Source organism: Sturnira hondurensis, unplaced genomic scaffold (assembly GCF_014824575.4).
Source record: "Sturnira hondurensis isolate 20B ecotype Veracruz unplaced genomic scaffold, ASM1482457v3 Scaffold0016433, whole genome shotgun sequence".
Lineage (NCBI taxonomy): Eukaryota > Metazoa > Chordata > Mammalia > Chiroptera > Phyllostomidae > Sturnira > Sturnira hondurensis.
The window spans coordinates 3,123,427-3,135,500 of NW_028089064.1; positions in this window are offsets into that span (position 1 = coordinate 3,123,427).

Below are 12,074 nucleotides of genomic sequence, written 5' to 3' on the forward strand. Positions count from 1 at the left end.
AAATGGGAATTATACAAGATGAAAAGGAATAGATTTAAAAACAGACGACTTGGCCCTGACTGGTGCAACTCAGTTGATTGGACCTCATCTAGCAAAGCAAAAGGTTGCAGGTTATGTTCCTTATCAGGGCATGTGCCTAGGTTGCGGGTTCTGTCCTAGTTGGGGTGCATGCAAGAGACAACTGATTAATGTTTCTCTTTCACACTGATGTTTCTCTAAGTCTTTCTCCCTTCCTCCCCCTCTCTCTATAAATAAGTAAATAAATAAAGTTTTAAAAAATACAGACAACTTGAATTTTGACCTCTGACTCTGAATTGGAAAACTGGTATATTTACCAGCCCCCAACAGTGATCCAAATCCCATTCCTTTGACCATCTCAGAACCTTACTTTCGCTGACATAGTCCCCCCCCCTTTGTACTCTAAACTTTTTTCCTGTACCATCTTCTTTAGAGTTTAGATTTGCTCTATCTCTTGAAAATAAAGAATTATTCTTCTGAAGTTTCCTTCTTATTTATTGCCCTCTCTACTTCTCTCCTTTACAAACTTCGTGTGTTGTTCCCTTCCAACCTCTGATCATTTACTTTCTGATCCCTAATTTTTCAAACCTGAGCTTGTTTTCTTCTTCCCTGAACACTCAATATAAACTTCTCTCACCTCCATGGTGCCAAATAGAAGAGGTGCTTTCAAGAATATTCTCTTTTTGATCTTTCAACAATACCTGACAGTGTTGTTACTTGCTCTCTTTCAAACAAAAACACTCTTTGCCTTCATTTTTCTGTAGTGATAGCTCAAGTAGTTCTCTATAGGGGGATTAGGAACAGAAAATTGATTGTAAAAATACTGCTAGGAGATATACATTATAGCTGGATTTGCTAACAATTTCCCATATATTGAAAAGTAAGTTTTTATATGAAAATAAGTTGGGAACAATGGAGTGATTAGTGTGGAGACAGTGCACTGCCCGGGTTTCTATGACTCCGACCTCCATCTGACTCTCCCTTTGCTTTTGATCACTTACCCTTTGACCATTATGCCATTTATCCTCTGACCCAGTTTCAGAAGAACTTTAGCTGTAATGTATGTAAATGAAATCCAATTGATTTAATTTAGGATTCTCTGGAAGGTGGTGGTGATTTATTGGAATGATGCAAAGATATCAATGAATACTAGGACAGGAATTGTTGATGTTCTTCTAAGGCCTAGAGCCAGGCACGAGGAAGTAGTCACAACCTAGTTTCCTCCTCTCTCTTTCTGTGTGGTGACCTCACTCTCCTGTCACTCTTGTAGTAGGCCTGTTCTGTTTTCTGAGCTCACAGAACAAATACAAGGACTGGCACAAATAATGCCCCTGTTTTATTAGAAAATCTTTTATTACAAAATCATAAGCATGTAACTGTGTAACATAACAATACTACATTCAAGCACACCATATAACATTTAGGTGAAATATTCAAATTAAAACTATTAATTATTACACTCATAGTTTTACCCTACCAACCACACTCAAGCTGGCATTACTTCTGCTGGACCCTGTATGTATACTATGGAATCACTACTTGATTTCCTGAATTTAAACACAATAATTCCAACACAGTTACCAACACAAATCAGCTCGCCTCTGTGAGTCCCCACTCCATTCCCCAGGCAGGAATCTCATTACAGACATAGCTTCCTCCAACTTTTAAAATCAAACTGCTCTGATATTTTTTAAAAGGCTTTCAATGCTTAATTTTAAAGTACTTGAATTGCTTCCCAATAATTTTTTTATAATTTAGCAATTCTAATCTCTTTCAGTTTTTAAACACCTCAACTACTTCTTCCCTCTGATCACCCTTGTGCTTGTAGAAAAGAGGACATAACATACAGTATCAGTGCTGAAAGGTAAGCCCAGCTAGCCCAGTTCCAGGTTTTAAAATTAATGTCAATCAAGAAAAACAAGTTTTTTCAGGTAGTTGGACCAACTCAAAGGCACAGGAACAAAATGACCCAGTTTCCCCATGTTCAGTCCATTGCTACAGTTGCTCACTACACTAGAAGTGGTCTCTCCGCTCCTGCAATCTAATAAAGGTAGAAAAGATTGAATTTTCTAACTTTACCCAAACCAATTAATCAGCCAGCAAATTAAAGTCAGCTGTGGATTGAAACCCTCAGTCACCCTGTGGACTTACTACCATCAGTTATATTATTGACAAAGAGAATCAGATTTATAGATAGCAGCAGGGCGTTCAGACACTTTCTGAAATGAATATGATTCTTCATATTATTTTCCTCAGGTTGTCGGCTATGAACTTACTCTCACACTTCATTATTGAAAAAAAGTAGTAAATGTTGACATTATAAGTCCAATTGCCCCACAGAGTTCCAACAATTTAATTTTATGGTTATAATACTGAAAACTTTGCTTTGTCAAAACAGTGTTTCTTATGTAAAATGTCATATCAATACTTACCAGATAATTCTTTTATAAAGTAAATATATTGGTCTTAAATTTATTGGTCTTTTTTTAATTGGTTAAAAAACAAACATGCACAACCATATTATAATTTTTTTATATACCCAGGCTTAAGGTCTTACTACCACCATGGTTTTGCAAAGCCTGAAATTATGTGTTTGAAGGCTATTTGTGTATCTCTCTGAATTGATGTCTACTAACTCCAGTGGCTATCATATTAGATTTGGCAATACTTCAAATTTAATGACACCGATTACACCTAAAATGCTTTTGTACCAAGTATGCTAGTATTTTATATATTTTGTTCCTAACTAAAAGAATTTGAATAGGAATTCAGCAGCACTCTTAGGATTGTAAATTACATGATTATACCTTTGATAGTCTTAAATCTCAATCATCTAAATATACATCAATGGTACACCAAAATCTCTAGAATTTGTTAGCAATAATGGTGCTTTGGAACATCTAACATTCATATCTGTAGATTTTTCTGAACATGTTGATCACCTTTTTCTCACTCTCTTATAGATGTTGTGCTGTTGTTTCTAGACATGCATATTTTAACCAACAGGATCATAAAGAAAATGGGGAATTAAAACATCTGTTGTATTCATTCAACACTTTCTTATTTATGGATGCACTCAGATGCCTATTGTACAATAGCATACATATCTATTTATTTTTTCAAAAAAATAATTCTATCACTTTAAAAGAAAACAGCCTCAGATATTTCAACATTTACATTGAAAAGTTCTACTTTAAATATGCCAGTCAGCAAGAACTATTTGTTAATAAGAAATCTGATGAAGGCATGAATACTCCTAGGTATGAACAAGGACAATATAGAACACAGAAGATTCAGTGAAGACTGGTCTTGGTAGTTACAATTCTAAGAAATTGAGGATCATTGGACTGGGCAGGAGGAGAAGTCAATTTTCAATGCACTTGAACTAAAAACTTAGTTCTTCTATTCAGAGCCTTGCATCTAAAATAACTTTTGTAATTTTAGCAGTCTGAGGCCTGGAAGCCAGATCTTTGTTTCTCAGCCTCAACTTGACATTGGCTGTGATGTTTTTTGGACAATGGGGTTCCTATGAAGTTAGACCTCTGCCTTAGAAAGGCAGAGCTTGTGCGCTATCGGCAGTTAATATTTCCAAAAGTTGGAGCATAAGTGTACACATTGGCTTTGAAAAGGGGTTCTGAGTGACATACTACAGTATCCATTATAATTGGTTAAAACTACTGAAAAGATGAAGAATGTTGCGGAAGGGATGGGATAAGAGGAAACAGATAAATCCACAGATCGAAGATCTATGCAACTAAATGACATCAGTTGTTATTGTGGAAGATAAAACAGACTAGTTTAAAGATCTGTTAAAAGAGCAAGTAGCATAAGGAATTAATGTGACTTGAAGAGTCAAGCATGCACAGTGAATTGTGGAGAGACATGTGTTGTGGCGTTAAAGTTTGGTCCCCATACACCCCAGTGTGAATAACACAATTTTTATAACTAACTCCTTATTTTTTTAGCTTCTACTCTCAGCGGATCTTGGTATAGATCACTGAGATTTCTCAGAGTACTAAAATCAAAAAAGTTAAAGCTATAGTAAGATACAAATCCAGCTTTGTCCTTTTTATAGAGGGGAAAACATACTCATATACATTTGCTCTTGCTAGTAAAAAACAGAAATATTTATTATATAGCAAATTTCAAAAACAGCTGTTACATCTTTATGCCATCTCATTCCTAAAGTCTAAAATTTAGAGTCTGTTTATTATTAAGAATTTAATAAGTTTTAGGTCTACAGCTACATTGAGAGGAAGGTACAGAGATTTCCCATACACCCCTATCCCCACACATGCAGGGTCTACCCCATTATTAATATCCCCCACCACGGTGGTACACTTGTGACAATTGGTGAACCTACATTGACCCATTGTAATCTCTCAAAGTCCATTTTTTACAGTAGGGTTTATATGTTAATGTTGTATAGTCTATAGATTTGCACAAATGTTAGGTAACATGTATGTATCATAGAGAATTTTCACTGCCCTAAAAATTCTCTGAGCTCCACTTATTCGTAAACCCAACTCCAATCCTCGGCAGTCACTGATATATTTTTCTTTTTTTATTGAGGTATAATTAGCATATTATATTAGTTTCAGGTATACAACATAATAATTTGATATTTGTATGTATTATAAAATTACTTTCTCTGTAATTTTGACCTTTCAAAAATGTCACATAGTTAGAATTATACAGTATATAGCCTTTTCATATTGGCTTCTTTCACTTAGTCATGTGCATTTAAGTTTCTTCCAAGTCTTTACGTTGCTTGATGGCTTCTTTCCTTTTAGCACTGAATATTCCATTATCTAGATTTACCATGGTTTAATTATTCATTTGCCTACTGAAAGACACTTTGCTTGTCAGATTTTGGCAATTATGACTAAAGCTGCTAAAAATGTCTGTGCACAGGTTTTTGTGTGGATATAAGTTTTCAATTCCTTTTGAGTACATACCAAAGAGCACAATTGCTAGATTGTATGGAAGAGTGTTTTGTTTTGTAAGAAAATGCCAAGCTGTGTTCCAAAGTTGCTGTACCATTTTGGGCACCCACCTGCAATGTATGAGAGTCCCATGAGCTCCACATTTTCACCATGCTTTGGTATTGTCAATATTCTGGATTTTGACTATTCTAACAGATGTGAAGTGGTATTTCACTGTTTTAATTTGCATGTCCTTGATGACATATAATGTGGAACATCTTTTCATGTGCTTATTTGCCAGCAGTAAGTCTTCTTTTGTGAGTTGCTTATGTCTTTAGCTCATTTTTAATTGGGTTGTTTATCTTCTTATTACTGAGTTTTAAGAGATTTTTGGTACTTTGAATAATAGTCCTTTATCAGATGTTATTTTTTGCAGATATTTTCTCCCAATCTGTGGCTTGTCTTCTCATTCTCTTGACATTGTCTTCTGTAGGACAGAACTTTTTAATTTTGTTTAACTTTATCTTACTAATTATTTATTATTTTTTCATCTATCATACTTTTAGCATTTTATTAAAAAACTCATCATGAAACCCAAGATCTTCTTAGTTTTTTCTTATGTTTTATTCTAAGAGTTGTATAGTTGGTGTTTTACATTTGTGTCAATGATGCATTTTGAGCTATTTTTTACTGAAGCTATATAGTCTGTATCCAGACACTTTTTTGTAGATGAACATCTAATTGTTTTAGCACCATTTGTGGTAAGACTACTTTTGCTCTTCTATTTTTTTCTACTGAGGTTACAGTATGACATACTCTGGATCTATTGTGTTTTGTATGTCTTTAAGATAACATTAGCTGGCTATATTATTTTAGGTATATAATTTATGTTTTACAAATAAATTTTATCAAAAACTACAATAATGTGATTTTTGTCATTTTAAATTAATATTCCAGAATTGGATATTTTCTATAATTATATTTTAATTAATTTACTTCTGTGAGTCAACCTCATAGGTAAATGACTGAATTTATGTGGAAGGTCTTTAACAGTGGTTGGCTATACTTTATATAGATTAATGTAGACAACTACAAGAACATGTTAAACAGAAAACCACAGGCCCCACATGGCTTTATTCATGTTGAAAACCCATGATACCAAACCTAGATTTAATATCTGATGTAATTGCAGTTTCAGCCTGTCACAGAAGCATAATCAACCAGCCTGGAACTTGCTGCCCGAGCACCAGCAAGGTAATATATCACTTGGGTCCTTTCCATCCCCCATTAGAAAGAAAGCAAATGCAGGATAATAACCTTTCCTGTTTTCTTCTCCCAAAAGAAGAAGCACTCTGCTCTCTGGCCCCAAAATGATCCCTTTTTTTCTTTCTCTCATAGTTCCCTTGTCCCACCTGGCATACTGTTAAAAAATAAAAACTTCCCTGATAAAACTCCCTGCCTTCTCTAAGTAAGGTGACATTGTCTGAGTAATTCATTCAAAAGTTTTAACTTAGTGTCACCCTCTTTCTTCCTATAAAAACTTTCCATATTGTACAACTCCTCAGACTGTCCATCTGGTTGCTACATGGGATGCTGTCTAATTCATGAATCATTTAACTAAAGCCAGTTAGATCTTCACATTTACTTGGTTAATTTTTTGAATAAATACCATTTCTGTTTTCATATCCTTGCTTGAACTCCTAACCTGTTATGAGTTGACTTGTGTCCTTCAAAAAAAACCCTTTGAATTTCTGACCCCCATTACCTCAGAATGTGACCTTATTTTGAAATAAGTTCTTTATAAGGTAAGTTAAAATGAAGCCAATAAGTCCCTGGCCAGATGAATCATTTGGATGAAGTGTCATTCCACATGTCAAAAGGATGTGGGTTTGATTTCAGATCAAACTTAGGTTATGGGGTCAATTCTAGTTGGGGAGGCAACCCATAAATGTTTCTCTCTTACATCTCTCTCTCTCTCTCTCTCTCTCTCTCTCTCTCTCTCTCTCTCTCTCAAATCAGTAAACATGTCCTCAGGTGAGGATTTTTTAAAAATTAGGTCATTAGTGTGGCCTTATTCCAATATGACTGGTGCCCTAATAAGAAGAGGGAATTTAGAAACAGGAACACATATAGAGAGAATGCAATTTGAAGATGAAGGCATAAATGAGGTTATGCATCAGTAAGCCAAGTACTGGCGGCAAAGTCAGACCTCAGTTTTTGAGATTAATTAAGAAAAATTCAGAGCCAAGAACTCTAATGCAAGTTTATTTAGAAAGTCACAGAGGTAGAAGTGAGACAGCTGGGTTGTGTGGACTCAGGAAGCAAGTTAGAGGCAAAGTAAGGGCCTTTGGATCTTAGGAGTTAAAAGATCCAAGGAACATGCCAGAGGGCAAGAAGTTGTGGAAAGGTATAGGCATGAGAGAGAGAGAGAGAGAGAATGTGCTAGGTCCCTTGCCTTAAGGGTTTAAGGATTTTGTCTGTTTTCTAAATGCAGGAATTTTAGAGGAGTCTCAGAAGAGGATTTCAATAAAATATTCATCAGTTTTCAGGTGTGTCCTTTCAGAGTTGTGGTCTCTACTGTTGGTCACTATGGCAGGGGGTCATTAATCATTGTGTCTGGTCTTGATGTCGGCCAAGGTGTCATTTTGTCTGATTTTGTTGTTTTGCGGGGGCTGGGTGCTGAAATACAACTATCACCTCTAGTTTGACCAAAACTCTGTCTCTGTGGTCAACAGACCTGAGGCTTTGTTCCTAAGATTATTTGATGGTTGATCAGAAGCTCATTGTCCTGAGAGCTTAATGCTTTAGGGAATGGGCATGCAAGGGCTTATTTGGAAATCACAGGAGGCTATTCTCTGGCCCCTTGTTCCTCCCCTGAGGAGATCTAAACCGAGTGACTGAAGACATGCTGGGGAAGAAAGGTCACCTTGGGGGTAGAGTTTTAGCTTATAAAATTGTTTTTCCAGTTTTGTTCATTACTACATTCCTGGCACTTTCCCCCAGTAACAGTCCATACCTAGCCTATCATTCCTGTTCTGTGCATGCCTAGCTGTCTACTCATCACAAGGAAAATCAAAGATTGCCATCACAGAACAAGACACTAGGAGAAAGCCATTAAAGTCATTCTCTCTAATTGTTCTCAGAAAGCAGCAACCCTAATAACACTTCGCTTTCAGATATCTACTCCCCAAAACTGTGAGACAATACATTTCTAGTGTTTAAGCCACCAGTCTGTGGTACTTTGTTATAGCTACCCTTGGAAAGTAAAACCTCCCTTTTCTATAGCACTTTCTATTCCCTCCTATCTCCACTGGGAACATTCTTTAAAAATCAGTTTTGCATATGACTATCCTTTGCAGTGTTTGCTTCAAATAACTTAAGGAAATCTAAACAACTCATAATGTTTATTTTAAATTATTCATGTGTAAAAAAGATTATTAGGAGAGAATTGGTTAAGACCGACTCCTTTAGAGAACAAGGAAGTATTGGGTAATGAGTGGTTAACCTTTCTTCTCCCATGGAAAAAGAACATAACTTTCTCTAGAGAACAACAGCTACCTCATTAACTTCTACTTTAATTCTGGCATCTTCCTCAATAACTCAACTTATTTCTTGATTTTAGTACTATAATTTCATTGTTAGAATTTCTTGGTTTCCTCTTGCTTTTTAGCAGGTTTTGTGTACTTTAATCTTTGAAAAATATTTGTAGACTTAAGCTTATTGCAGATTTTCCCAAACTGTCATAGAGGATCCGTGTGCCGTTTCCTACTTTTCTTCTACATTACTGTTATGCAGAAATGTACCATTAGAATTTATTTCAGAGCATTTCAACACTCTCAACATATGTACTCTTCAGAGTTACAGGTAAGATCACAGATTTGCATTTACCTTTTTAAGCTTTCCTAAATTCAAGGGTATATCTTTGAATCTCTTGAGCAATTCTCTTCTTCACCATTCTAAATTCTAAATAGGCACAGCCACTTTAATTGAAAAGTTTCCATCACACTCACATCCCCAGCCAATTTTCTTGCCTCATCTGAATGACATCCAACAATTGCCTGTTTACTTTCTCATGTAAGATGAGGTTGTCAGTAAGGTAAATAACAAATTTATTAGATGGCATCCTTTTAGTAGAATTAGATTTCTAGCAGATGTACTGAGAGTTTAAGTCTTTCATTATTTTCATACAGATGGTTTTGTGTTAATTTGGAAATCTCTGATGAATTTTTCTCCATAATATTCATTTAATTTGAATATATATATCCGAATTATTCTTTCAAAACAAATTTACTTTGTATTTATGTTGTACTTCCTAGAAGCCAGATTTTGGCAGGATATTAAGCCATAATTATATTAATATTGCATATTTCCTCATTTTACCTTTACTTATAGACTCTCTACTTTGCTTCAGAGACTATGTTGTTGATGTAAAAAATGTCTAAACATGTAGAGAATTTTTATAACAGTATTTGAGCTAAATATATGCCAGGGAGGAAGATCTCAAATTCTCTGGAGAATAACAGTTTTGCATCTGCTTTATGCATTTGAAATTAAGGAGGGAACGTAAGTAAGATTACATAGAGGAGGGAGAAAACAAGGTGAGGATTTGACTGCAAGATAGTTAACAAGTTTATTTGCTCCCTTACAGATTAATACCCCCTTTCAGGGGTATTACTTATGGCGTTTCAAAGATGTGTCAACCTAGATGCACAAGACAAATGGGCCGAGCTGACTTAAAGGAAAAGATAAAACCTTTTACTAAAAAGTTATATGCTTGGGGCATGACCACACACCATGACCTGCCAAGTTAGGGATTTATGTGAGATTACTTCTCATAGAATGTCTTTTTCCATTAACAATGTATATAAAAACAAGGCACAAAATCATAAATGTTCTTCTATGTCCATGCTCTGTTGTTTTTTCTTTTGAGTATCATAGTAGTCATCTCAGCTGCCAGAAGAAAATAACACTGACTGGTGGCTTAGACACTAGATATTTATTTTCTTACAGTGTGAGAGACTGAAAATCTGGTCTGAGATCAAGGTGCAAGAATGAGAGCATCCTTCCTGCTTGGCAGACAACCATCTCCTCACTGTGTCCTCATAACGGTTGAGAGGGAGCAAGGCCTCTGGTGGCTCTTGCTACAAGGGAACTTACTCTATTATTAGACCCTCACCCCCATGATATTATCTATACCTCATTTTCTCTCCAAGGCCACATCTCCAAACACTGGAGATTAGGTTTTCAACATATACATTTTAGGAAGGCATAAACACTTGGTCTGTAAAAATATCCATTACTTTTTTCCATTGATCTGCTCAGTCAAGTCTTGTTAATGTTTATGAAAGTAAACTGTGTTAAAATCTTGAGCTTACTTAATGTTATATGAACTTTAAAATGCTATATAGGTATGTTGTCATAATATAATTTGAAGCCCTCTTTTTCAAAATGTTTTTATTCATTAATTTTAGAGAGAGAGAGAGGAGAAAGAGAGAAACATCAATTTGTTGTTCCATGTACTTCTGCATTCATTGATTGATTCTTTTTTAATACATTTTTTTATTCCAGAGAGAAAGGGAGAAAGAAACATCAATGTGAAACATTAATTACTTGCCTCCCATACACACCACACATGGGAGCCAAACCCACAACCTAGGCATATGCCCTGACCAGGAATTGAATACACAAACTTTTGGTTTACAGGATGGTGCTCCAACCAACTCAGCCACACTGAGCTACTGGTTGATTCCTGTATGTGTCCTACCAGGGAATGAACCCACAGGCTTGGTGTTTTGGGACCATGCTCTAACCAACTGAGCTATGCAACCAGGGCTGAAACCTTCTTATCTTTTACTTACTCCTAAGAAATACTGGTTATACCTACAATATTATATTTCTTTATCTATGAATGTAAATAACTGTGTGTATATGTGCATGTGTGGCTTAGTAGGAGAACATAAAATATTTTTCTTCCTTCCACACATATGCCAATTAAAATAATTTTGATTACATTGGCAAGTCTGACAATGATTCTGTTTCCTTACTCTTTGTGAGTTCCAACTATCTCCTGCCAGGGAATCACTTATTTGTCATCATAAATGAGTGTGCTGAAAATTGGTATTCTTAAATATGAATAATATGATCAGCTGCAGATATGATGGCTCTATAAATGCTACTAAGAATTTTTAATCCAGGTCTGCAAAGACAATAGAGATATATCAAAATTCTCCCAAACAATTTGTTTCAGGTATGAAGTGTATACCACTGCATAGTCAGCCAAGCAGTCTGATTTATCTCAGATTTACTTCTCTAACTTTTTAGACATAAAACAACCACTATTTTTCCATTTAACAAAAAAATCATCAACTACATTTTAATTTAGGAACTACTTTTTAAATTATTTAATTAGCTTATCTTTTCTAACCAATTAGTAAACTCATTTATACTGCACCTAGTCAATCTACTAAACTAGAAGAGGTACCTGATATATACCATAATAAAATATCCATGCATGTGTTTAAAAAATTATATTAATTTAGCCCTGGCTTGTGTAGCTCAGTGGATTGAGCACGGGCCTGTGAACCAAAGGATCATGGTTTGATTCCCAGTCAGGGCACATGCCTGGGTTGCAGGCCAGTTCCCAGCAGGGGATGCACAAGAGGCAACCATACATTGATAGTTCTCTTTCCTTCCCTTCCCCTCTAAAGGTAAAGGTAAATAAATAAAATCTTTAAAAAATTATATTAATTTAATATGCAGCAAAAGAAAGCTGTAGGTGAGTTACAATGGTATACATTTGACATAGGATCCCTCATATAATAGGAGAAAGGTTGCAAACCACTCAACCACAAGCTTCAAACAAAGCAATCACTCAATATAAGTTACTACTAATGTTTATAATACTTGTGTACAATTATTATAAACATTAATAAATCTTTATAGCTAAACTTCTTTTCCAAGAGTAATTATTTTTGAGTTATTGTTACTATTTTTTCTGATCAGATATTCAAAATTGCTTAACATAATTTCATGAAGATTAACTGCAACCTTCACTGCAATGGGAACCTTAAAGTGGCTGAGTCAAGGAAGAGATGGGTTGTAGAGGGAGTTGGGACAGACTGGAGGACAGAG